The 23,952-nt window shown below is 50.9% G+C and overlaps 1 protein-coding gene across 1 annotated transcript in view; it reads left to right on the top strand.

Moving 5' to 3' along the window:
• The first annotated feature begins 12,323 nt into the window (after positions 1-12,323).
• The window catches only part of NFIL3 (nuclear factor, interleukin 3 regulated), a 15,966-nt gene continuing 4,337 nt past the window's right edge, over positions 12,324-23,952 (top strand). The window contains 1 exon segment of the mRNA XM_056127132.1: positions 12,324-12,388. The gene's annotated coding sequence lies outside the window, so the exon portion shown is untranslated.

Here is a 23,952-nt window from a genome sequence, read left to right as displayed (position 1 = left end):
TGTTCCCAGGAGTGGTTTTCTAATTCAGTGAGAGACAAGAGAAACCTCTTTCTCCACAAGACAGGTTGATGTTTTTCCCTATTTGCTACATTCAGTGAGCTATACTTTATCAGGAAAACAACGTTGGAGAATACGGCCACATTTTAGATTTTCTAGAGTTCTAAAAGGGAAAAGTGGGGCAGGTGGCTCTTGGGGCCTCAGTTTCCTAGAAGTGAGAGGTCAAGTCAAACTTAGGTGCTAAGATTTCCTGGGGGTACAGCTTATTCCAAGAATAAGAGAAAAGGCATGGGGTGGAAAAGCAAACAGAGCTATGCAATGTGAAGCTTTAAATGTGCTCTGCGTCAGAACATTTCAGCCTGAACGGCGTTCAATGTGGCCCCAGATCACAGGGAGCCTCAGCTAGCAGGATCCTCACTCAGTGATGGGTTACACCCTGCCACAGTACCCTTTAAATTTCTCTTACTCATCAGAATTCACTCTGGGGAGCAGAGAGCGCAGTGGGAAGGTTAACATGTGGTCTACCAAGGTTCGATCCCCAGCACCCATATGGTTCCCTGATCCCCAACAGAAGTGATTCCTGAGTATAGAGCCAGAGTATACTCTGAGAACAGCCAAGGGTGGCCCCAAGTCGCCTCCTTCCCTCCCCAAACAGAGAATTTACTCAAGAACCCCACATTCTGGGAGCCTCGCGGAGGAGAGAGGTCCTGTCTAGAACCTTGTCTGAGTTCTTATACAACCACAGCGAGCCATGGGTCTGCAAAACCTGCTGCTCAGACCCAGTGAGAGACAACTGGTTGCAAGCCAGCACCCCAGGAAGGCCTGAGGTGGTAGGTAAGGGAGAGAGAGTGCAATGTCCAAGAACGGTCTCTTGATATGGCAAGACACAGACATCAGAGAACTGCATCCTCCATTGGGACCGGCATGACTGGAGCAGAAGGGCCAGTCACAGGACCATGCTGAGTGAGAGTAGCCTGGAGCCCAGACCAAGTGGCCTGAGTTCAGTGGTCCTTTGAAGCCCAGTTGCATGAGGCAAGGGTGGAGTACTAGGCAAGGGTGGATTCTGTCCCTGTGGGGTGGGAGATGCATGGTCAGTCACCCCGGGTACCCGGTGACATGGAGATGTGAGCTCAACAGACCCACCCTGCAGCCTGGGTTCAAATCTCAGTCCCTCTGCTTCTCCCCTCTGCATGGAGTGACATGTGGGTGACATGCTTTAAAACAGGCCTTCCCACCAGCAGTGAATGAGAATCTCTTTTAAAACACAATTCAGAAAAGCCATCTGCACTCCTATATTCATTGCAGCACTATTCACAAAAGCCAAATTCTGGAAACAACCTAAATGTCCAAGAACAGATGACTGGATAAAGAAACTGTGGTATATATACAGAGCAGAATAGACACAACTATAGTACATATATACAACTGACCATAAGAAGAGATGAAGTCATACAGTTTGCTGCTATGTGGGTGGATCTGGAGAGAGTCATGTCGAATTAAGTTAGTCAAAGGAGAAAGACAGACCCAGAATGATCTCTCTCTTAGGCGAGATATAAAGAACATAGTAGGGAACAACCAATGCCCAAGTCAGGACAGGGTGCAGCAGGACATTGGTGGAGGGAAGTGGTGACTTGGTAAGTGGTCACTGGCACAAGTTTAAGCTGCCAGTCACCCCAGTCACTCCAGGGGCTGGAGCCATAGCACAGCAGGTAGGGTGTTTGCCTTGCACGCGGCAGACCCGGGTTCGATTCCCAGCATTCCATATGATCCCTGAGCACTACCAGGAGTAATTCTTGAGTGCAGAGCCAGGAGTAACCCCTGAGTATTTCTGGGTGTGACCAAAAAAGAAAAAAAAAGAGTGGTGCCAGGAGGCAAAAAGTACCTACCATAGAGGGGCAGGGGTGGGGGGTGGGCAGGAAGGGGGGGGGGTAATTGGGGACATTGGTGGAAGGAAGTGTATACTGGGGAAGGGACTGGTACTGGAACATTGTACACCTAAAATTCAATCATTAAGAACTTGGTAACTTTGTGGGTCATGGTAAATTAATTTAGAATATTAAATTTTAAAAAATTTTAAAGTCAGTGCTGGCACACTGTGGTGCTCCCAAAGTGCCAGTGTGACCGCTGCATGGAGGGTGGCCACTGTGGGTCCGGCTTCCTCCTGCAGAAGGGCTGTTCATGTTGGCTCCTGGCCTGGGTCTTGGGGATGCTTTCCAGCAGGCTCAGCTCTGGAAACGAAGCCAACTCTGCACACCCACATTCTACCCTCCAGGGGCATTCCTTCCTTCCTGAGTCTGAATTCAGGAAGTTTTGGGGAGACATCTCAGGGGATTCCCCCCAGATCAGCAGGGTCAGAACTAGGCAACATGTGGTTTCTGTCCTGAGCAGAGCAGAGACATCTCAAGAGCTGGAAGCTGGGGTGGATAGATGGTACAGCAGGGTGGGCGCTGGACTTGCACAAGGCCGACCCAGGTTCAATCCCTGGCTTTCCGTATGGTCCCCCAGGCCCACCAGGCATGATCCCCGAGCATAGAGCCATTACAGAGCCATTAGTAAGCATTGAGCACAGTCATATGTTCCTCCCCTCTCCCCCCCCCCCACACACACAACTCACCCCAGAGAAAAAAAAACTGAAAACACAGAGGCCAAACCCCAAATATGTGGCACCAGTCACTGACCGGTCCTCTGGTGTGACTGTGACCATTGGGCTCTCTCCAGGTGGTTCTGTCCTTTTGTTGCCCGCAGAAAGTGGATTGGATCCTGTGGATCTGTGATGTTGACCACCATGTCCCTACCTTCCCATCTACTGTTGCCTCAGCTGCCTTCACACCTGAACGAAGATGGTCATTTCCATTTTCCCACATCCAAGTTCAAGCTGCCGGTCACCCCAGCTGGCTTCTTCCACTGCAGCTCTGAGCAACTTGTTTCTTTCACACAAGTCAGGATGGCAGATGTGAGAGCGATGAGGGACTAGGCAGGAAGCAGTGAGAATTCAGGGGTGTCTGTAGGCCTCCGGCGGGAAAGCCAATGTGGGGAGGAGGGCACCACAGCCCTACAGGTTCTCTGCTTCTGCGCCTCTGCGGGACATCTTCCACCCACCCAGAGCTAAGTTCGCTGTGCCACACCTGGCACAACCCTTCCCACAAATCAGCACCTACCTGCTCTCTCTGGCCTCGGGATCAAGTTCTGTTGCCACAAGGGACTATTTTCCAGGGAAGGATGCTGAGTTGGCCAGAAGCACTGACTTCCCTAAGGTCACCATGGTCCAACCTGGGGACTGATGAGCTCTGAAGACCAATGTTCAGGCCCACACTGATGCTCCATGTGTGTGGCGTCTTGTCTTTAATTTTTAAGGGGCTTTAAAGGGCCAGACAAGCTGAAGGAATAGTATAGTGGATTGGGCATTCGCCTTGCATGTGACTGACTTGGTTGGGTTCAATCCTAGGCATCCTAGAGGAACAATTCCTGAGTGCAGAGCAGGAGTAACCCCTAAGCAAAGCTGGTTAGGAGCCAAAGACCAAACCAAACCAAACCAAACCAAACCAAAAACAAAACAAAACAAACAAAAAGAAACCAGAACAAAAAACGAGGAGCGAGAAAGATAGTATACAGCACATAGAGCGCTTGCCTTCTATGCAACTAACCCAGATTTGATCCCTAGCACCCTAGATGGCCCCCGACCCTCACCAGAAGTGATCCCTGAGTGCTGAGCCAGGAGTAAGTCCTAAGCACCACTGAAAAAAAAAAAGCAAAAATATGTAGGTACAGAAGACTGCAGTCTTCTGCCCACGCACCTGGCTGTTCCTCGCTGAGGCCCCTTGGAGGGGAGGGGGTTGAGCTTTCCTCCCCGCCCCGACCAGGGCTTCGGCAGCCAAAGACCTCCAGGACCAGCCACCACCATGCTGAGACCACTCTCCGCACACATGAAGGTACTGGCAGAGGGACAAAGCCACGCGGGTTCCGGGGCCGAGATCTCCAAGCCTACTCGGACTGGAGTTGAGCATCTTCCACCCAGATCCTCCAAATCCCAGTAGGCGGGGGTCACACCCACCACCTGGCCCCCTGGCGCCGTGTAATCCCATCAATGGCCAAGACTCTAAAAAAAAAAAAAGACTATAAAATCCAGCTCCCGGAACCGTGCGGCCTCGAATGCGTCTTATCAGGACATCCTACTTTGGACAAACTTGCAGGCTATCGAATGTAGCCTGCCCACAGGGCAGAGTCTGGCAAACTCCCCATGGCGTACCAAATATGCCAAATACCAGTAACAATGATGGGTCTCATTCTCCTAAAGAGCCTTGAATACAATCTCAGGGCTAGGATGAAAGAGACGTTACTGGGGCCTGCTCGAGGCAATCGACGAATAACAGGATGATGAAATGAAAAATGAATGAATGTAGGTACATAAATAAAATATTGCTACCTGGAAGGCCTGTGGTCTGAACTTAAAAATAAATAAAATCGTGTCACTTTTGAAGACCATGTTCTTTGAGCTGTCTGTCAACCTACCGAAAATCTGTCCCCACGGTCTGGCCACAGAGGCCAGAGCAATGTCCTGCCTTGCTCCCTGTCACAGACATCCCAAACCTTGGGGTCAGCATAAACTCACCCCTCACAGCACCAGGCCTCCCTACCCAGGGCCTTTGGGGAGACCCTTCCATTTGATGTCGTCTGATCTGTAACAATTCACCCTTCAAAACTTCATATTTATGCTGCTGAAGAGATAGTAGCACTGTAGCACTGTCCTCCCGTTTTTCCTTGATTTGCTCAAGTGGGCCCAGTAACGTCTTCATTGTGAGACTTGTTGTTACTGTGTTTGGCATATCGAATACACCACAGGGAGCTTGCCAGGCTTTGCCGAGCAGGCGAGATACTCTTGGTAGCTTGCCGGGCTCTCCGAGAGGGGCGGAGGGATCGAACCTGGGCCAACCAGATCAGCCGTGTGCAAGGCAAACGCCCTACCCACTATGCTATTACTTGCCTTGCATGCAGCTGACCCAGGTTCAATCTCAGGCACTGTATAAGGTCCCCTGAGCACTACCAGGAAAGATCCCAGAGCATAGCACCAGCAGTAAGCTCTGAGCACTGTCTGGTACAACTCAAAAAAAAAAAAAAACGCTTTGTTAAATTTTGTTTTTCTTTGTTTTAAATTCTCTTTCAAGAAGTATTTCTGTCTCTTTCCAGTGTAGTGTGGGTCTCTTTTGAGTAGGTGGTCTGGTTGTCTTTACAGTTACTGGATTGCAATTTCTGTGTGTGTGGAACCTCCTGTGGAGCTCTAGGGCCTAGTAATTAAATCGCATTAAAAGAGAGCTGGAGACAGAGCTGGAGCACATGCTTTGCATGTCAGAGTCCCAGGTTTGCTTCTTGGCACTGCGTGGTCCCCTGAACCGGGAATGGTCTAAACACTGCTGGGTGAATCCCCTTTCCAAAAATACCTTTATTGGGGCTAGGGCGATAGTACAGTGGGTAGGGCATTTGCCTTGCACATAGCCTACACAGGTTCAATCCCCAGCATCCTATATGGTCCCCCAGCACTTGATCACTTGACTTCCCGTTAATCATTGATTTGCTCGAGCGGGCGCCAGTAACATCTCCATATGTCCTTGACACATGCTAGTGTAGCCCAATGGTGTCTATTCCTTCTAGGAAGACGAAGAGCCTCAAATCGATCTTTCAGGGTCTTGACGAAGAAGTCTGACCATCTGGTAGGTGGGAGACCACGCGGTCTTTTGACGTCCCCTGGAATCCAATCGGTAACGGCTCTAGTCCAGCGGTCGTCTCCAAATCTCATTATGTGTCCAGCCTATCTTATTTTTGGTCATCTCCAAATCTCATTACGTGTCCAGCCCATCTGATTTTTGACGCCTTGGCAAACAAGACAGTGTGCCTGATTCTTGACCATCGACGGAGGTCAGAACTCTAGATTTTTTCTCTCATTTGAGTGAAACATGATACTCCAAGAATAGCTCTTTTGATTCTTCTTTGGGAGACCTGAATAGCGTTCTCATCTTGTTTGCGTAGGGCCCAGGTCTCTGAGGCATATGTTAATGCAGGAAGAACAGCGGAATGGGAGAGATGTGCCTGGAGCCGGAGGTTCCTCGTCCTCTTAGCTATTTCTTCGACGCTCTTGAAGGCGTTTCAAGCCAAGCACAGCCAGGAGTAATTCCTGAGTGCATGAGCCAGGACTGACCCTTGTGCATCGCCGGGTGTGAGCCCCCCCCAAAAAAATACCTTTATTAAATGAGCACGTGAATGAGTTTATGGTCCAGGGTTATGACCTCACTCAACTTCTCCAGGAAAGCCTCAACAGATGATGCTCTATGCATGAAAGATTTAGTAAAATTCTCTCTTCATCCACCTTTGGAACACCTTCTTGCGGATTTACACACAGACTTGACCAATTGTATTGCAAGATGGACTGAAAAATAACAGACTTCACTGTTCAACTACTAAGGACACAAACTTGTGTGCACACTCAGCCTCACACACATCTGTTCACATGCAAGTATCTCTGGGGGATGTTACCACTTCCCTGATGCAGGCCAATTTTTAATTGAGTTAATAGTAATAATACCTAATTAGATCACTATCTCCTACTGGGCACACGTCTGAGCAGCTCGGAGATCTTAACTCCTTTCAGCCTCTCCTTGGCATAGAGATGCCAGGAAGAAAAACCAAAGTGGAGAGTAGAAAGAAAAGCAACTTGCCCCAAGGAAAGGACACGGATCAAAAACGACCTATTGCTGCAGATGACTGCTGAGAAGATTCTCTTCTACCGCCCAGTCATCCATCCACAGGGAGAGCCAGAGAAGGAGCCGAACTCGCAGGCACTTCTGCTGAGTTGCTCAGTCTAGTGAAATGGAAGTTTCTAAGAAGATCAGAAATGTGGTCAAGTGTCCAACTTCTGGGCTTCTTAGCTCATATGCCAAGCGATGGGTTCTTTTTCATCTTGCTTGTTGCATGAATGTTCGTTCAGTTGGAGGCGCTGAGACAAAGAACACGAAAGAAATTTATGTCATGGAGGTTCCAGGTTCTCTCAGACCTGTGACAAAGATAGAGAGCCCCAAAATCTCCTTTTATTACCATCCTACAGTTTAATATAGTGAGGTCAGCAACAAAGGAGTTACAGGAAGAACATGCAAAACTGAAAGCTTTTCTGCATACTGAAAGCAAAGTATTTAGGATCTGCGTTATTGACAACAAACAGGTTAAGTACCTGGGATCTGCATACCGACAACAAACAGGTTAAGTAACCTTCAGGGATCTGTGAGAAAAGGAGGACTGACAATTTCAGTATACCGAAATTTATGAAATTTTCATTAAGGCAGCCAAAAGAAAAAGATGTTCAGCCTCATCCAAACCAGTCAAGACACACGAGAAATCTCGCCCACTTTCATGGGTCCCTATGTTCCTGCCCTTGTGCGGAGCAGTTTACATGGGCTCATCCTGGTAGCTCACTCCAGCCCCAACACTTGCTAAAATCAGCTGCTCCTGCAGAAATCAAGTTTGTATCTAAATTTGTCGGCGTGCCTTTCCACAGTAGGCTTTCCTCTGTGTACACTAAGATCAGGCAGAGGGAAGGTGATGTGAGCCCCTCCCACCCCCACCCCCCACCCAGCAGGAAGGAGGCTGCTTCAACTCCATCACGTCTCTGCAGAGGGCAGGAGGCTCAGTGAGATGGAATGGTTTCCTTCATGAGTACGGAGTAAGGAATGTGCTAGACCTTCACCATCTCTGTGATTGATTGTCTATGATTGTCAAATCATGAACAAATGCCATGATTGTCCCAGAAACAAACTACCCCAGGCGTGACTTTGCAGAACGACATTTAGGTAAGACTTGCCTTGGTGGCTTGTAATGCAATGAGTCGCATTGCAATGGGAACATGTCATCTCCTATTCTCAGTAAAATGATGCTTGTTGGAACACATTTCACAATTTTCTATTTCACACATTTAACCCTCCTAGGACCCAGTCTCTGGCCAACTGTTGCCACAGTGCTTGCTTCAGAGTGTGTGTGGTTCTGCAATGAGCACAATCAGCATCCGTCCCTCTCCCGGACCCTTTCCACCGGACCCTTTCCAGCGTGTTTCTTCTCCTGGCTCCACTTGTCACCTTGACTCACATATACCATTTAGTCTGAATGAATTAAAATTCGAACCAAAATCTAAGACATCTGTGTGTGGGGGGTGGGGGGAGGGTGAATTTAAAGTCGTGGTTCAGGTTTTTGTAATGGTATACTTGCAACATTTTCTCTTCCTTTGCAAAATCACCTCATTCTGGTCTTTTCCGGGGTCTTTTGGAAATGCTTTGAAATGTATTCAGACCATCAGCTGCTTTTGTCTGGGGAAATCATGTAGTCTGTGTAGAGATCTAATTTCTTTCTTAGCTTGAGCAAGAGCTGTTTAATAGGAAACATTTTGGTTTCCCATACTTTAAAGCTTTGGCTTCCATGGGGGTGCTATTTGACTGTTTTCTATTGCCCAACTTCCCACAAAAACTAATTTTTGAAGAATAAGGCCAAGCATGCTAATAGGACTGCTGCCTAATTCCAAGGAGTGGAATCTGGGGAGTTGTGCATCAGACGCTGGAAAACAGAGTGGAAATTTGAATCATTCACGACATCTTGGCCATAGCTGGGGGGGGGGGGGGGGAGGTAGGGGGCGAAAGAGCAGAGCAGAGTCTGGCTAGAGGAAAGAATTCAAAGGAGTAATGAGAATTTTGATGATTGGCTAAAGGCCCAAGGAAATAATCCAGAATGAATGGAGAAAATCCAGAGGAAAATGAAGGCTGCAAGTCTATAAAAGTAGAAAAATGAAATGAGAAGGCACCTAAGAGAGTGAGAAGGGAGACCAAGGGGCAGGAGTGACATGAGGTATGGAAAGGAAAGACAGCAAAAAAGTGAAGGAAATGCCATCCCGGGGCGGGGGCTGAGAAGGGGGAATGGGAGTCACACTCCCTCGTGGTTTTCAGAGCTTATTCCTGACTCTACACTTAGGGATCACTCCTGGTGGGGCTCAGGGGACCATATAGGGTGCTGGGAATTGAACTGAATCAGCTTTGCATGCAAGGCAAGCAAGCACCCTCCTCACTGTTCTATGGCTTGGCTCCGTCCCAGGAAGAGTTTAGCTAAACATTCAAAATTAGGCCAAAGCACACATGCCAGAGGAAATCACACACTTATGGGGGTGTGTGAGCAAAGGTCCTGTGGCAACCAGGCAACTGCAGCCACTATTGTTGACGGTTTAGAGGAGCAGCTAGAGAGCCTGACATAAATTCCTGAAATTGTCTCCACTCCCATTCATGAAGACCAAAAGGATGACACACGCTTCTGCCTGAGCACTGTGTACAGAGCAGAGAATGCTCAGGGGCAACTGTGCGTGCCTGAGCCGCAGCTGAAAGTTCTCTTCAGAGAGATCCAGACAAGATCTATTGCAGAGCAAGTGGAACAGCCAGGTAGGGAGCGTTAGAGTCTTTCTCTTTGCTTGCCAAGCTGGAAAATGAGGATGTTATGCCCCCAAATGAAAATGTCAGGGCCACAGACATAGGACAAGAGTGAAGGCACTTGGCCTGCATGTGGTCAACCAGGATTCAATCCCCAGCAACACATTTGTCCCTGACCACTACCAGGAGTGATCCCTAAACACAGAGTCAGGGCTTGAGAACTGTTCGGTGTGTCCCCAAGACACCCACCCACACCCCCCACACACACATACGTGACTTTCTATTGAAAAAACTGCACCTGGGTCCCCATAATTGTATCCTTTGCTATGGCAATCCCGGAAGGCCGTGGATATCAGTGTGTGTGTGTGGGGGGGGGGGGTGTCTTCCTAGGAGGGGGCATCTTTCTCTGTCTTCCACTCTCCTTCCCTCTCTCTCCACTTGAGTCCATATTTCTCAGTAAGGTCCAAGTGTTCCTAAGGAGGCGAAGGGTGACAATCTCTGGACACCCAGAGCCTCTTAGATATCTCAAAACGTGGACCATCTCCCTTCTGAGAGACGTGGGAGCAGTTAATTCCATCTAGTCAGTGAGCACAGAGCTAGGACCGTAGGATGAAGCTGAATGTGGCTGATTGTCATCAGTCATTTCTCATCACGGTCCCTTATCTCCTGTCCCCTTCTCCTCGAGTCCTGAGAGCCCGAGAGCGAGGATGCTAGAACACTGTAATGCTCCAACTCACATGTTCACCAGAACCTTTGTATCATCCTCAGATGTAGCTACAGCCTTTTCCCTAGCCGGGTACATGGTACCTTCCCTGAGTCCCCCACCCTGAGGAGCGCACCACAAAACTCTCAGGCTTCCCTCTCCATTTCTCCCCAGCACTTCACCAATGCCGGCTGGTTTGGAGAATGTGCTAGCTTGCTGTAGTGGACACATCACCTCTTGGGTAATGGGGACGGATCCCTCATAGTGCTTAGTGGTTTTCTAATCACCAGGAGGAGCTCAAGAGTTATTTTCTGAGATGCCAACACTGATAGCTTTTCATATGATTTCCAAGTAAGATGATAATGAAAAACAGCCGTGGTACCAGCACGCTCACTAGAATACCACCCACTCACTAGAATCACCCCAGTCTCAAAAGTTGGCCCTAAGGACCAGGCTCCAGGCTCAGAGAAACCTACTGGCCGTCTTCAGGGTGGTTTCTTGCCATGAGAGTCAACTTTCTTGAATTTCAACCTGTATTTCTGAACAAGTCATTGACTTCCCATCTATGGCAACTTTGGTATTTATGAAATTACTCAAAATTTCAAAGAGAATCAGCTGTAGGTGTGGAGAGATTATGCAAAGGCATTCAGGGTTTCAAGGAACTAGCTGCATATCTAGCTCTGAAAAGGTAAATTTGTATGCTTTGTATGTTGTTTGAATTTCAACTAAAATTTTTGAAGCTACCATGGGTGTTGTAAAAGTCGGAGGCGGGGTTGTGGTCAGAACAAAAATGAGAAACAATCAGGATTCATCCCAAGAAAGAAGTCAGCTCTCTGGGCTATCCGTCTAAGAATTAAAAGGGCATCAGACAGCTGTGCTTCTTGAACGGCTTGAGGGCCAGGAAAGGTGGGACGGTGGGGGATGAGGGGTAGGTCGTCTGACTTGCTGGTAAATCGACACCATTCCGAATAAATCGTGAACACGTGTGTGTTCTGAGCCACAGCGTGGCCGGTGGTGAACGGTGCGAAATATGAGGCTTTCCAAAGCCCTCACTGTGACAGACACGTCGAAATAGTGTCGACACCGTCCTCCGTGGGGCACTGACGGGAACTGCACGGGAGAGCAGCGGGGGAGGCAGAAACTCGGCCAGTGGATTCCCACTGACCACGGAAGCCGGAGAAGGTGCCGGGGTGACTCCCCCTCGCCTGTTCAGCCGAGCTCGCGTGTGTGCGTGTGCGTGTATGAGTGCATTGAACCCGAGGGGAAAGGAAGACCAGGAGGCGCTGGGGCCCGCAGCCCCGGAGGCCCCCGGCCCGGGTTCTGTCGGGAATGTGCGCCGCCACCCCCAGCCCTGCACTAGCCGGGGCGCGCCCTGGGCGCCACGTGCCTTGTGCGGCCTCAGCGCAACGGCTCGAACGGCCGCGAGGTGCCCTTGTCCAGCTCCTCCAGGTCTGAGTCGGGGCACCCGGTGCGTCCCAGCCAGGGGCCAGGACGCCCCCCACCCCCGTGGCCCTGCGCCCCGAGAGGCCGCCCCCACCTCCCCGCGCCGGGTCCCCAGGCCCTCCGCGGCCTCCGGGCGCGGGCGGCAGCGCGGGGCGGCGCGGGGCGCGGGCTGGGCGCGGGGCCCGGCCACTGCCCGCCGCGCCCCGCCCCGGCCCTCGGTCGGCAACAGGTAGCCGGGCCGGCGGCGCGCCCGGGGGACACACACAAAAAGCGCATCGGCGAGCGGCCGCGGGGCGCGGGGCCGGGGGAGGCGCGGCGGCCGCGGGCCGGGCGCGGGCCGGGCCGACTCGGCCCTCCGCCGGCCCGTCCGGCAGTTGCGCAAGCCCCGGCCGAGGCGCGGACGCGGGCGCCGCGGGCTCTGCCCACCGCGCACCGAGGGGGCCGGGGCGGCGGGCGCGGGGCGGGCCGGGGCGGGGCGCGCGCGGGGCGGGCCGGGGCGGGGCGCGCGCGGCACCGCCCCCCGCGGCCGCGGCCATTGGCGGCGGGCGGGGGGCGGGTGCGGGCGCGGCGATTGGGGCTGTGGCCGCCAGTCACCGAGGGGCTGGCGGGCTGCGACGTAGCGCGGCTCTCGGAACTGACCTACTAACACACATCCCCCGGCGCGGCCACGGCGCCCGCGGACCCGGCGCGCCCGCCCGCCGCCCGCGCCGCGCCCTCGCCGCCGCCGCCGCCGCCACCCGCGCGCCGACCGCCGGCCCCGAGCGGCCTCCGGGCCCCGCCGCCCGCACGCGAGCCCGACACGGTAAGCGCTCCGCCCCCCGGCCCGGCCCGCGCCCCGCGCCCGCTCCCCGCCCTCCCGCTCCCGGGGCGCGCGGCCGGCGGGCGCGGGGCCGGCGGCGGCGACGAGTGTGCGCGGGGCATTCATTCGATAAACTTTTGCCGCCTGTCACTGGCGGTGGCACTCGCCACCTTAAGGTGGCGGCTTTGATTGCAGCGCCCCGGCGCCGGCACGTAGCCGGGCTCGGCGGGCGCTTCCACCTCCCCTCTCCACCCCCCGCCCCGCGCCCGCCCGTCCCCCCCCCCCCCCCGCCTTACCCCGCGCCCTCCCCCTGGCGCGGTTGCATAATGTCTCCTGATTTCAGGAAAATTGATGTTTTGGTGGAAAAGCGCGCCGGCGTGGCTGAGTCCAGGCTGCGCCACGGCGAGCGGGAAGCCGGGGGCAGGCGCTCGGCTCCCGCGTGCCGGGTGCGGGGCTGGGCGGCTGGGGGGCGGGGGGCGGGTCGCGCCGAGCCCCTGGGCTGGATCTGCGAGCTCGGCGCGGGTGCGGCGGCGCGGGGGTGCGCCGGGGCTGGGTCTCCACCGCGCGCCCCAGCCTGCCGGTGTCCGCGCGCCTCCCCGGCGCTCGCGGGGGCTGTGGGGTTTGTCCTTGCGCGCGTTGCATAATCTGCCCACGGCGGAATATCGGCCGGGAGCCTGGGCCGGTGTGGGAATGTGGGCGTCCGTGTACGATGATTTGGTAATTTTAGCTCGGCGTTGGGTATGACATCGCTATTTACAGCTACGCTGTGTCCCACATTAAAAAAAGAAAAATGCTTTTTTTTTTTTTTTTTTTTTTTTGGCTGCGCTCGGAATGAGCATCAAAGGGAGAATTCCCCGGCTGGGTTTCTGCGCGCGGATTGTGCCGGGCTTCGCCCTCTCTCGCCGTTCCCAGCTATTATTTTTGCATCTGGGACGAACCATTGTGACGTGGATCCACCTTCCCAATTTTTGATGCGTTCCCTTCGCTCTGCCCCGTTTCTCACCTTATTGTCACTGCTTTTGAGACACAAGACGGATCGCATAATAGTTTCCTGGAAATGTTGTATTATGTAACTGACGAATTTGCTGGCAGCGAGCATAGGAAGAGGGAGCTAATTACGTGGTTTTTATAATCTCACTACCCAAAAAAAGTAGGACAATCTCAGCCTTTAAAATGTCACTGTAACAGTTTTTTTTTTTTTAAGAAAAAAATTTTTTTCTAACAAGAAAATAGACACCTGGGTTCGCCTCGAGTTTTTTCATGTTAGGGAATGTGTGGTCTTTTTGCCCGAAATGAAAAGTGCGTTCTCTAAATATAGCCCTATCTCAGTTTAACAATTGTGGCCTCGCGGTGCTATTTCTGGGCTTTCTCCCGTACTGTGTGCAAACACAAGTTCAAGGCCATTTGCTGTAGTTTTAACTCCCCGCCTTCGGAGACCTTTGATAAGATTGTATTTTTAGGCAGAGCGCGCGGACTCGCCGCTGCTGGCTCCCTTTTCTGCCGTGCAGGGACGTGCTGGGAAAGTGCTGCTCGCGCCCGGCGGGGATGACCGGGGTCTCCCCCCCGGACAGAGGGGGCTGGTGGGGTCTCCTCCCGGCCCGACGGGGACTGGCCGGGGTCCCCTCCCGGCCCCGCGGGGACTGCCCGGGGTCTCCTCCTGGCCTCGCCGCCAGCTCAGCACCGCGACGTGCTCGCGGCGCCCGGCTGGCCCTTGGGTGGCTGTGCTGGGGGGGAGCAGAGGAGAACCTGCATCGTCCTTGCCCCCGGGCCCCCGAATTGTTGAGCCCACGTGAGGGCAGGGGATCCATCCGTAACGCACACCGCGGGTGCTCCTTCTCTCGGTGCCACCCTCGGGTGGCGGGATTGAGTGTGGCTGTAGGTACAGGAGGTGTGTGTACACGTCAGGTTTTTGTCCGAACGTGACAAAATGTGCGGCTGTCGGGATTTTTGTTAGGGGGAGGGGGTGGGGGGGGCGAGACAGATGGTAGGACCCCAGATCGCTCCGGGCGCCTGCCAGGGGGCTGACATTGCTCCAGACTTCCCCTCCCCCACCGCGGGTGTAGACGGGAACTGACCCACTGCCAGGCCGGGCTCGGAGCCCCCGGCCGGTAGGGGGACTGCGGAGCGCCACCTTCCGACCGCCCCTCCTCCAGCGGGTGTAGCTCCTTCGGCCCCGGGGCTGGGGGCGTGCGCAGGGGTGGGCGGCGGGGCCGGGGGGCCGGGCCGGGAGCGCCCTGGGCGGCGCTGCACCCCGGCCTGCGCTCCCCGCCCCCTCCCCACATTCCTTTGTTCTGGCGCGGGGGTCCTCGCGGCGCCGAGGCCCCGCTGCGCCGCCCACCGGGCACCGTGGAGGGTCGCGGGGGGCACGGGGCGCAGGGGGTGCGGGGGAGGCCGGGGGCGCCCGGGGGCGGGTTCCCCACCCAGGACTGGGCTGCCTGGGGACCGGCCTTCCCGGCGGCCCCGCGAGCCTGCGAGCCTGCGAGCTCTCCGGCACCTTTGTTCCAGCAGGCGTCGTTGTATTGGGGGTGGGGGGCGAGACCGAGGAAACCTCCCAGTGTCCACCCAGGGCGTGGGGGCGGGGGAGGGGGTGTCGCGGCGCCCAGCACCACCCGGACCGGTCAAGGCCGGTGGATTTTCTTTCCTTCTCTGTTTTGAACCTGGAGCTGATGTTCTCCGGGGCTTGGGGGGGAGAAACGGGAACGGAGTGGAAGCCCCGAGTCCCCTCTGGGACTGGGGTCCACATGCCCGCAGGGAGAACCGCTGGCCCGGGCAGTGGCATCACTGGTTGAGGAGGTCACTGCTGGGCTCTGTCCACAGCAAGGAACCGCCCACCTAATAACAGGCCCTCCGGGGAGCTGTTGGGGGGGAGGGTCGGGAGAGAATTCTAGCCCGCCGCTGCCCTGGAGGGGGTTGGGGGGCAGAGAAGGGGACTGGCCCGGGAGATGCGTCCCCCAAGTTTGCAGCAGGAAATGAGGATTTCATTTTTCCTTGAGAGTGTTCTTGTCATTACACAGGGTCTCCGCCTCTGTAGTCCTTAAGACTGAAGTTTGACCCACAGCCTAGAATTATTCAAGATTCTGCTTGAGAGACATTGTTCAAATCATGATCAATTAGTTTTTCTCCAAGCTGTCCATATGACCCGTAGTAATTTCAAGTTTGAAGGGACTCCTGGCCGCGATCGCAGCACCTCCCACTTCCAAATCTTTGAGGGAAGAGCTAGAGGAATGGTTCGCAGGAACTGGGTGAGGTGAGGCAATGGGGACCAGGGTGATATAAACACACCCCAATAGCTCGGCTTTTTCCAGTCCCCCCCCTGGATTTCTTTGTCATCAGTGCTTCTTGGTCTGGACACACTTTGGACAGTCTTTACATCTAAAATCCTGTGATCTGCAGACTCAGGGCCCACGGTGAGAGGGGTGTGTGTGGGATGTGTGTTGGGGGGGGGGGAGGTTGTGGCCAAAGGTTGAACCTGTGAAACTGTTAGTGTTTGATCCTTCTGACCGATACAAGAGACATTTCATTTCGTTTCCCTTACTCTTTGCAAAGGAGCGCCCGAGTCTCCGGTCCCCAGAGGAACCCCCATCCCTGTTCACTTTGCAGAAATAAGACTTAAGTGCTCGTTTTCACCAGGCGCTCAGCCTGTGTGTGCCAGACGCTGTGTTGAGTGTTCTGTTATGAGCCCTGTTCTCTTAAAAAAAAAGGGGGGGGGGGGGGAAATTGTTTGGCAGCACCCGCATCCAGAGCCTGAAGATGGATCAGGGAAGGGGGCTCGGTGCCACCTGCTGCCCATCCCCCCTTTTCTTCTTCCCTCTTGCTTCCCTGAGGGAGAGGTTGCAAGCTCATTGTAGTTTTTGAAACAATTTCCTTTTCTGTGTTAAAGGCTTATCTCTGCAAAGTGCAATTATAACATCACTGTGATGCAACAGCCTGAAAATTAAAACCCTTTGTTCGAGCCCTTTTGCAGGTTGAGCAATGCCCTGACTCACAGCTGAGTGGATATTTCTGTTGACCTTGCCATGGTCCGTAGAGTCAGTTCCAAGACAGGAATGTGGTTGCTGCTTGGAATGGAGACCGCGGTCATGTTGCCGAGGCTTTATTTTTACCCACGTTAAGATCACACATACTTCATTATTTCCATTGTAATCCAGATGGCATGGATGCTGTTAAAAGTTGTTTATTTTTAATTTGTATTGAGGAGTGAGAGCACACTTGGGACTCAATTCAAACTAATGACCGAAACAATGTAATTGAAGTTTCCTTTAATATTCATTTCTTGTTTTTCCAAGGTATGCCTGTATTTCACGGGGTTAACACATTGTTTGGTATCCTGTTATTTTTCTAAATTATATTTGAGTTGATTTTTATCCAGATTCTGCTCCTAGGAGAATGTTGAAAGACATTGACCTTTGATCACAGACATTACATAAGAGCTTTTCAGTTTCAAAATGAATTTGTATTACCGCCACCCTCAATTACCTCTCACATTTCTTTGCAAATAACTTCCCTGTAGGTTTTTTTTTTTAAATACTCTTTCTCATACAGTTTTAATTAGCCAGCATAAGCTTGTTTTTATGATAAGAAAGTTTGGTAGGGATTTACTAGATGCGGTGGGTATGATCTGTGCTAGGAGGCCTTTGTTTCATTGGAATCAAAACGATGTTTATAATCCTTTCAGTTATCAGAACATGGTGTCTCTTATTAATTAACTTTCCAGGGATCTTAAACTGCAATTAAGTAGCCCTCAACCACTAAAAGTAAACTTTTTTTTTTAATCCACTCTATTCTTAAAGCACAGAGTAAAGGACATTTTTAATCATCTCACTGGGAAAAAAAACGTACAGGAGAAATTAAAAAGTGAAGCAGAAGAGAATTGGAGTGATTCTTCACTTTAATAGGAGCCTTGGAGAACTTTGCCTCAACCCCCACCTCGTCTGTGCCAGCTTCACTCCTTGTTTCTGGTCTCCTGGCTGCCCCGTGCCCATTAACAGAATTATTGGCTTCCTTTTAAATTGCAGATTCCTGGCCAGAGTGATCAGTTAGCTTACAGAAAATGTCCAGAAGCCTGCTCGCCCCTGTTCTGACCAGACAGCAGATTGTAAAAGGGCCCGGCTCTTCCTTTCTCCCCCACCCCACGCTCATCACCCTTTATCCAGGGCAATCGATTTGGGGTTTCGTTTCATTTGGGGTTTTTGTCGCTTGATTTCCCAAGCTGTGTGGTCCTGTAGCTGTGTTTCATTTCGTTGTGCCCACCCTGGACTCTCCTGTCAGAATTGCGTTGATTGTGCCCTAGGTCACAAGCACTGGCTTCTCTAAGAGGAAATTGGGTTACAGGGATATTCCCCCAACAGGGTGGGGTGGGGGCGGGAATCAGTGCTTGAATAACGCAACTTGGTCATGTTTATAAAGTTTTGATCTAATTTTCAAGTAGTCCTTTGTGAAGGCCGAGAAAGCAAATCATCTGAACTCTTTTCATTTGTCATTAATTTGGTCAGGCTGTGACACATCTATTTACAGATGCACCCAAATAGAAAAAGTAGGTCAATCTGTTGCTATGATAGAAGAGATTTTGGCAAAGTGTGAGAGTCTGTTTATGTGTGAGTTCGTATCTTGATCAAGTAAGCATTTCTAACTCTGATTTTAAAGTCTTACTACAGACAGAATTATATTATTAATGAGAGGCACTTTGTTGGCACTTGGAGAGATCTGACATAGTTTTCTTAATTTAAAAGCCTTCTGGTTTTGAGTCTGATTAGACAAGTGTTTGCAACTTAATTGTTCTGTGAATTTTTTAAATACTCCCCACCCCCCACTCCGTGTGTGTGTGTGTGTGTGTGTGTGTACTCTAACACACACACTGCTCCCCAATTGTCTCTTATGCTGCACTCGTAGTTTGCCTTTGCTTTCAAATACTGACTTTTAGTCCTGTCCATGGAAAAAGGTGAAAGAGCTTATTGAAGCAGTCTTGTCCTGATTTTGCCCACAGAATAGTAGGTTATTATTTTGCTAACAGTACTTGTTTAAAGAGCTGTTGATTGATTAATCAACTTTCGTTTAACTAAAATGGTACTTGATTCAAAACAAGTAACTGCCTTTTTCATGAAGAGATTGCTTACGGAGCAACTCACGGTAATTTTTTTTTAATGGTATCATATTGTACCTCTGTTGTACCTCCAAGGGATAAAATGTATAGTTACAGAGTACAGGTGAAGTAAAACTCTTCTATAAAATTGTTTCCAAATCATTGAACACCTCAAGTAGTATTTTCTTTTCTATTGAGAAAATTTTAATAGCAAAATTTTTTTTTGAAAGAGAATTTAAAATCCCATGTTTTGTTTGGGCCACATCCAGCTGTGTTCAGAGCTTATACTCTTGGCTGTGTACTCATGGGTCACTCCTGGAGGTGTTCAGGGGACCATCTGAGGGACTGGGGAGTCTGCCACAAGCACGACAAGCACCTGGCCCGCTGCACTCTCCCTCTGGCCCCAAAACACATTGTACTGTATTGCCACTTGATGTCTGCTCCATCAGTAAGATTTTAGATGCATGAAATACAGCGTTTTCTTCTTTCCGTGTGTTTTGTGAAGACTTTAAATAAAAAAAAATAAAAATAAAAAAATCTGAGAGCTGAGTGGGGGAGGCCAGGGAAGATACAGGATTCCTCATAAACAGGAGTCAGGGGATCACTTGTCCAGGATAAGTTTGGTCTCGACTGTATGTTATTAAAGCCTAGTCTTCTGGGGAACTTTCTGAGGTCTCGTTTAATCTTGATTAAAAAAACCATAGAAGTCCTCTAATTGAAATAGGCTTCACGAATTTGGACTGATGAAGCAAAAACTCCTGCCCTAAGATGCAGTGATATGTGCTCTGAGCATAAGCGCTAAATAGCCAGGCACATCTGCCGAGGGGCTGGGTGTCAGGTGGAGTGCTGTCACTCCTGAGCTGGGTTTCTCTTTCCGTTTGCGTTTTTTCAGAAGCAGCCATGTTGTCTCAGGGGTGTGATAAAGCTGGTGGTGCTGAGCACACCCCGTCACAGAATTGGCATTTAGTGTCAGTTACTCACCAATAAGGAAGCCCTCTGCCGCCGCGTTCCTGGTGAGCTCACTAAGAGGCAAGGCCAAGTGGCTGTTGAGTAAGGGCAGGCATGAGGTCAGGCATGAAGTTGGGAGGACAGCATAAATGGCCATGGGTTTTTTGTTGTTGTTTTTAGCGGCATTGCAAACTCCCCTTGTGTTTGCCTGCCTCTTAATTCCTGGTGGAAACGATAGATTTCGTTGTTCAGTTTTGTTTTGCCCTTAACTGTCAGACCCTGGAAAGTCGGTATTTGTTTTTGCTGTCCACGTGCCTGCATACTGAACATAGGTATGTGTTTAGCTTTGTTAAATGATGATAATAACATTAGCCAGAGAGACGACGGCAGGTAGGGTGCTTGCCTTGCAGGCGGCCAAACTGGGTTCCATCCCCAGCATCTCAAAAGATCCCATGAGCACTGTCCAGGGTGATCCCTGAGCGCAGAGCCAGGAATAAATCCTGAGCACTGTCGGGTGTCGCCCACAAACTAACAATAAAAATAAATAATGTATGCGTCTATATTACGGCTGTGTTCATAATTACACTTTTTCTTCTCCTCTCCTTATTTTACCATAAATAGTATGTCTGCAAAATCAGATATTTAGCAGAGGTAGGAATAGCATTGTATAGCACGGTCCTCCCATTGTTCATCAGTTGCTCGAGCGGGCGCCAGTAACGTCTCACAACAAATTGTGAAACTTGTTGTTACTGTTTTTGGCATATCGAATGTGTCACAGGTAGCTTGCCAGGCTTTGCCGTGCGGGTGCGATACTCTCGTAGCTTTCTGGGCTCATTTTCTCAGTTCATTAAATATTTTTCAGATAGGGGCTGGAGTGATAACACGGCAGGTAGGGCACTTGCCTTGCATGTGGCCGACCCGGGTTCAATTCCCAGCATCCCATATGATCCCTCAAGCACCACCAGGAGTAATTTCTGAGTGCAGAGCCAGGAGTAACCCCTGAGCATCACTGGGTGTGGCCCAAAAAGAAAAAACTTTTTTTAGATATATAACAGTTCTGAAGAAGCCAGAGAACAGTTCCCACAGGTACTTTTGCAGGGGCAGAGAGGGAGTACAGTGGCTGAGGCATTTGCCTTACACAAAGCTGACCTGGGTTCGAGCCCTGCCCTGTTTTATATGGGCAGAAGCCCTGCCAGGAGGAAGCCCGGACATAGCCGTGTATACAAAGAAACAAACAAGACTTCCATTTTTTTCTGTTAGTGCCTTATTGCCCCCAGTGTAGCCTCCTGAGCGAGAGAACTGCAGCTGGCTGCACCCCCAGCACAGACCCCCTAAAGATCAGAGAGGGGTGAGGTCAGGGTGGGCCTTGGGGTGTCGGGGCTATGGCTTCACTAGCTGTGTCACGGGGGCAGGCCCCTTCATGTTCTCTGCAAAAAATGGTTACTGTAAAGTTAATGAACTGTGGGGAGCCAGATCACAGTTGGGCTGCGTCAACGGACACCTATTATGATGGATTCAGTTGGTACCCAAGCCAAGAACAAGGCAGAGTGGCTGGGCACGCCGTGGCGTGTGGTGGGCCCACGGCGGGGCTGGCCGGGACCTCGCTCCCCAGCCCGTGCCCCCGAGCCTCAGGGACCGCTGGGTCTCAGCAGGCTGGTTTGTCCCTCAATGCCCTGTAGACAGTAGTAGGTGCTGCATGTGTGTTGAATGAGCCAATTAATCCAAAAGAGAAGGTCTCTGCTCATGAGGCAAATGCCTTCTTTTTTTTTTTTTTTTTTTTTTTTTTAGTTTACAAAATGATACTAAGTTTTTAAAGATTATCGGAAAAAATTTGGTCACAGAGCTCTTAAATGAAGCAAAGGAGCGACTGTCAGTTGAACGTTGAGTACCTAGTATGTTCCATTTGTTGCTAGGATACCAGTGTATTGATTTGTGTCCAGAAGTAATTTGCATTCTAGTCAGATATACAAAACAAGGGAGATCCGGGGCACACAAGATTAGCCCGGCTCTTCTTTAGCTGTTAGCCCGTCTCCCCTGTCTCCCCTCTTTAGCCTAATGTCTCTCCCTTTATGCCATCTCTCCCTTTCCTCAGTTTGTCTGTCTTTTGTTTTTGTTCGGGGCCATACCTATAGCTGCTCAGGACTCACTTCAGCTCCTGGTGCTGCTCCAGGGACCGCATGTGGTACCATGCATTGAGCACAAGTTGGCTCCGTGCGAAACAAATGCCTTAACTTCTGTGCTATCTCTCCGGCCCCTTCTCTGTCCATTCTCTTACGCTGCTGCTGCTGCTGCTGCTGCTGCTGCTGCTGCTGCTGCTGCTGCTGCTGCTGCTGCTGCTGATACACTCTTAAGATTTTGTTCTGGAGTGGGGTGGGGTATATAGTCCCCACCCAGCAGTGGTCTAGGACTGTTCCTGGGCTCTGTGCTCACGAATGATCCTCGAGGTGATCAGGGAACCATATGTGGTGCTGGGAATTCAAGGCAGGGTCATGGCCACCAGTGCCTTTCCCCCCCCCCACACTGGCTCTCTGGCCCTGCTATAGGTGTTTAGGGTAGGTAAGATCACAAATACGTCCCAAGATGGTATGTAGTGGGCCAGGGAGACGCATGCAGAAGCCTTGAGTTTGACGCCCAATATCACCCAGTCTCCTGAGCACAGTCAGGAGTGACCCCTGAACCCCAAAGGTGTGCCCAAAAAGCTAAAACATCAGAAACCAGGGATGGGGGCCAGGGGAAAGCCCAGGAGTTAGGTCAGATGCCTTAGGACCATCCCAGAACCTGTGGCCCCCTGAGCATTGCTGGGGGGGGGGGGGGAGGACCCTGGGAGGCGCCAAGCAACTGCAGGGCCTCTTGGGTATGACCCCTGAGCTACCCCCCAGCCTGGCTCTCCAGGCTCTCTGAGCACTGCTCTGGAGACTCCCCCCAATTTATTTAGGTAGTATCTTGCAGTTTTTCAGTGGAGTCATGGATCTAGTAGGCAGATATAACATGTGAAGAATCCATTGCAGACTCTGGCTCCTACCAGAAGTGCACATAGGAAAAGGTTTTAAACAAAAAATGGCAATTTCAGTAATTTTTTTAATGCACCAGTAACAGTTGCTGGGAAGATGAAATACGATGACCCCTAGAAGAAAGGGACCGAAGAGATGTTCAGGCTCTGGGAACATTTCACGAAATGAAACTGGAACTGTTGGGGGCTTGAGTGATAGCACAGCAGGTAGGGCGTTTGCCTTGCGCGCGGCCAATCCGGGTTTGATTCCCAGTGTCCCATATAGTCCCCTGAGCATCGCCGGGTGTGACCCAGAAAGCAAAAAAGAAACGAACTGTTTTTTTCTGCAAGGCTGGTGAGAGCAACAGCAGACTCATAGTTACAGACCTTTGAACTAAGAGTCTGGAAGTTGGAGAAAGTTCAAACTCAATCTGCATTTTGAGTTGATGAAAATGGACATGAAATTAAATGATAAAAAGTGTAGACAGAATAACTAAAACAGAATGATGGCATATCTCAGAAACGCAAATCCAAAAAAAAAAAATGTAAAATGAATGCTTTTTTTTAAAAAAAAAAAAAGAAGGGGACATTGCATTGAAGAGGATACTCAAGTAGAGAAAATAACCAGTACTGCTCATGGATCCACAGGATGTCTTAAAAAAATAAAATGGAATATAGAGGAGATAGTGGAAATTTAAGGGCTCTTTGGAAAAGATTGGTGTGATTTTCCTTCTGAAACAGGAATGTTTTGCTCTGCTTCAGTGCTCATTGGAGTTTAAGGGTGAAGATGTAAATGCGTTGGGAATGTAAGACTTTAATCAGAAGAGTTACTTCCGGTTGTAGAGGGAAAATGGGCTTACATCTTAGAAGATAAAACCTAAACAGAAGTGTCAGAAGTAGTTGTAGATACTGAACAGTAACCAGAAAGATTTCCTCTCTGCACCATCTCTGCCTGCCTGTTCTTAGATTCATTTCCCGTTCTGGTTTCATCAGCAATAATGGAGGGCCAGGGAGATGGCTCAGAGAGCCGAATATATGCTCTGTACGTGGGAGCCCCAGGCCTGATCCCCGGCACCGCATGCACCCCTGAGCACCATATCAGGAGTAGCTCCTGAGCACCATCAGGCCTGAACCCCCCCACCAAGACCAAAAAAAAATTAGAAACAGAGACAGTGTTAATAAGCACAAGTTTCACTAAGTTGCAAGTCACTCTTTCTTTATTTGCTCATTCTAATGGACAAATGTGCCAGTAAATCTTGCTCTTTATGATCCTGAAATTATTGCATCACTCCTTTTTTTTCCCCCTGGGGAAAGCAAAACAAAACAAAACTGGCAAGTTTTTCCAGCTGATACAATTAAATTTCATTTCATTGTGCATTATAAAACTCTGGATAGGAAAGAATGATGGAAAACAAGAGCATTAAATCCTTCTTTTTTTAAATGTGGTATTAAATCTTTTTTTAGGGTGTCAGGATAGAGAGCCTGATGCAGGAAGCACCGATGAATGGTTTTATCTGGCCCCATCTCCGTCATGAGTATATCACTTGCTGG

This window comes from Sorex fumeus, unplaced genomic scaffold (assembly GCF_029834395.1).
Source record: "Sorex fumeus unplaced genomic scaffold, SorFum_2.1 ptg000063l, whole genome shotgun sequence".
Classification (NCBI taxonomy): Eukaryota; Metazoa; Chordata; class Mammalia; order Eulipotyphla; family Soricidae; genus Sorex; species Sorex fumeus.
This window is presented reverse-complemented; position numbering and strand designations above follow the sequence as displayed.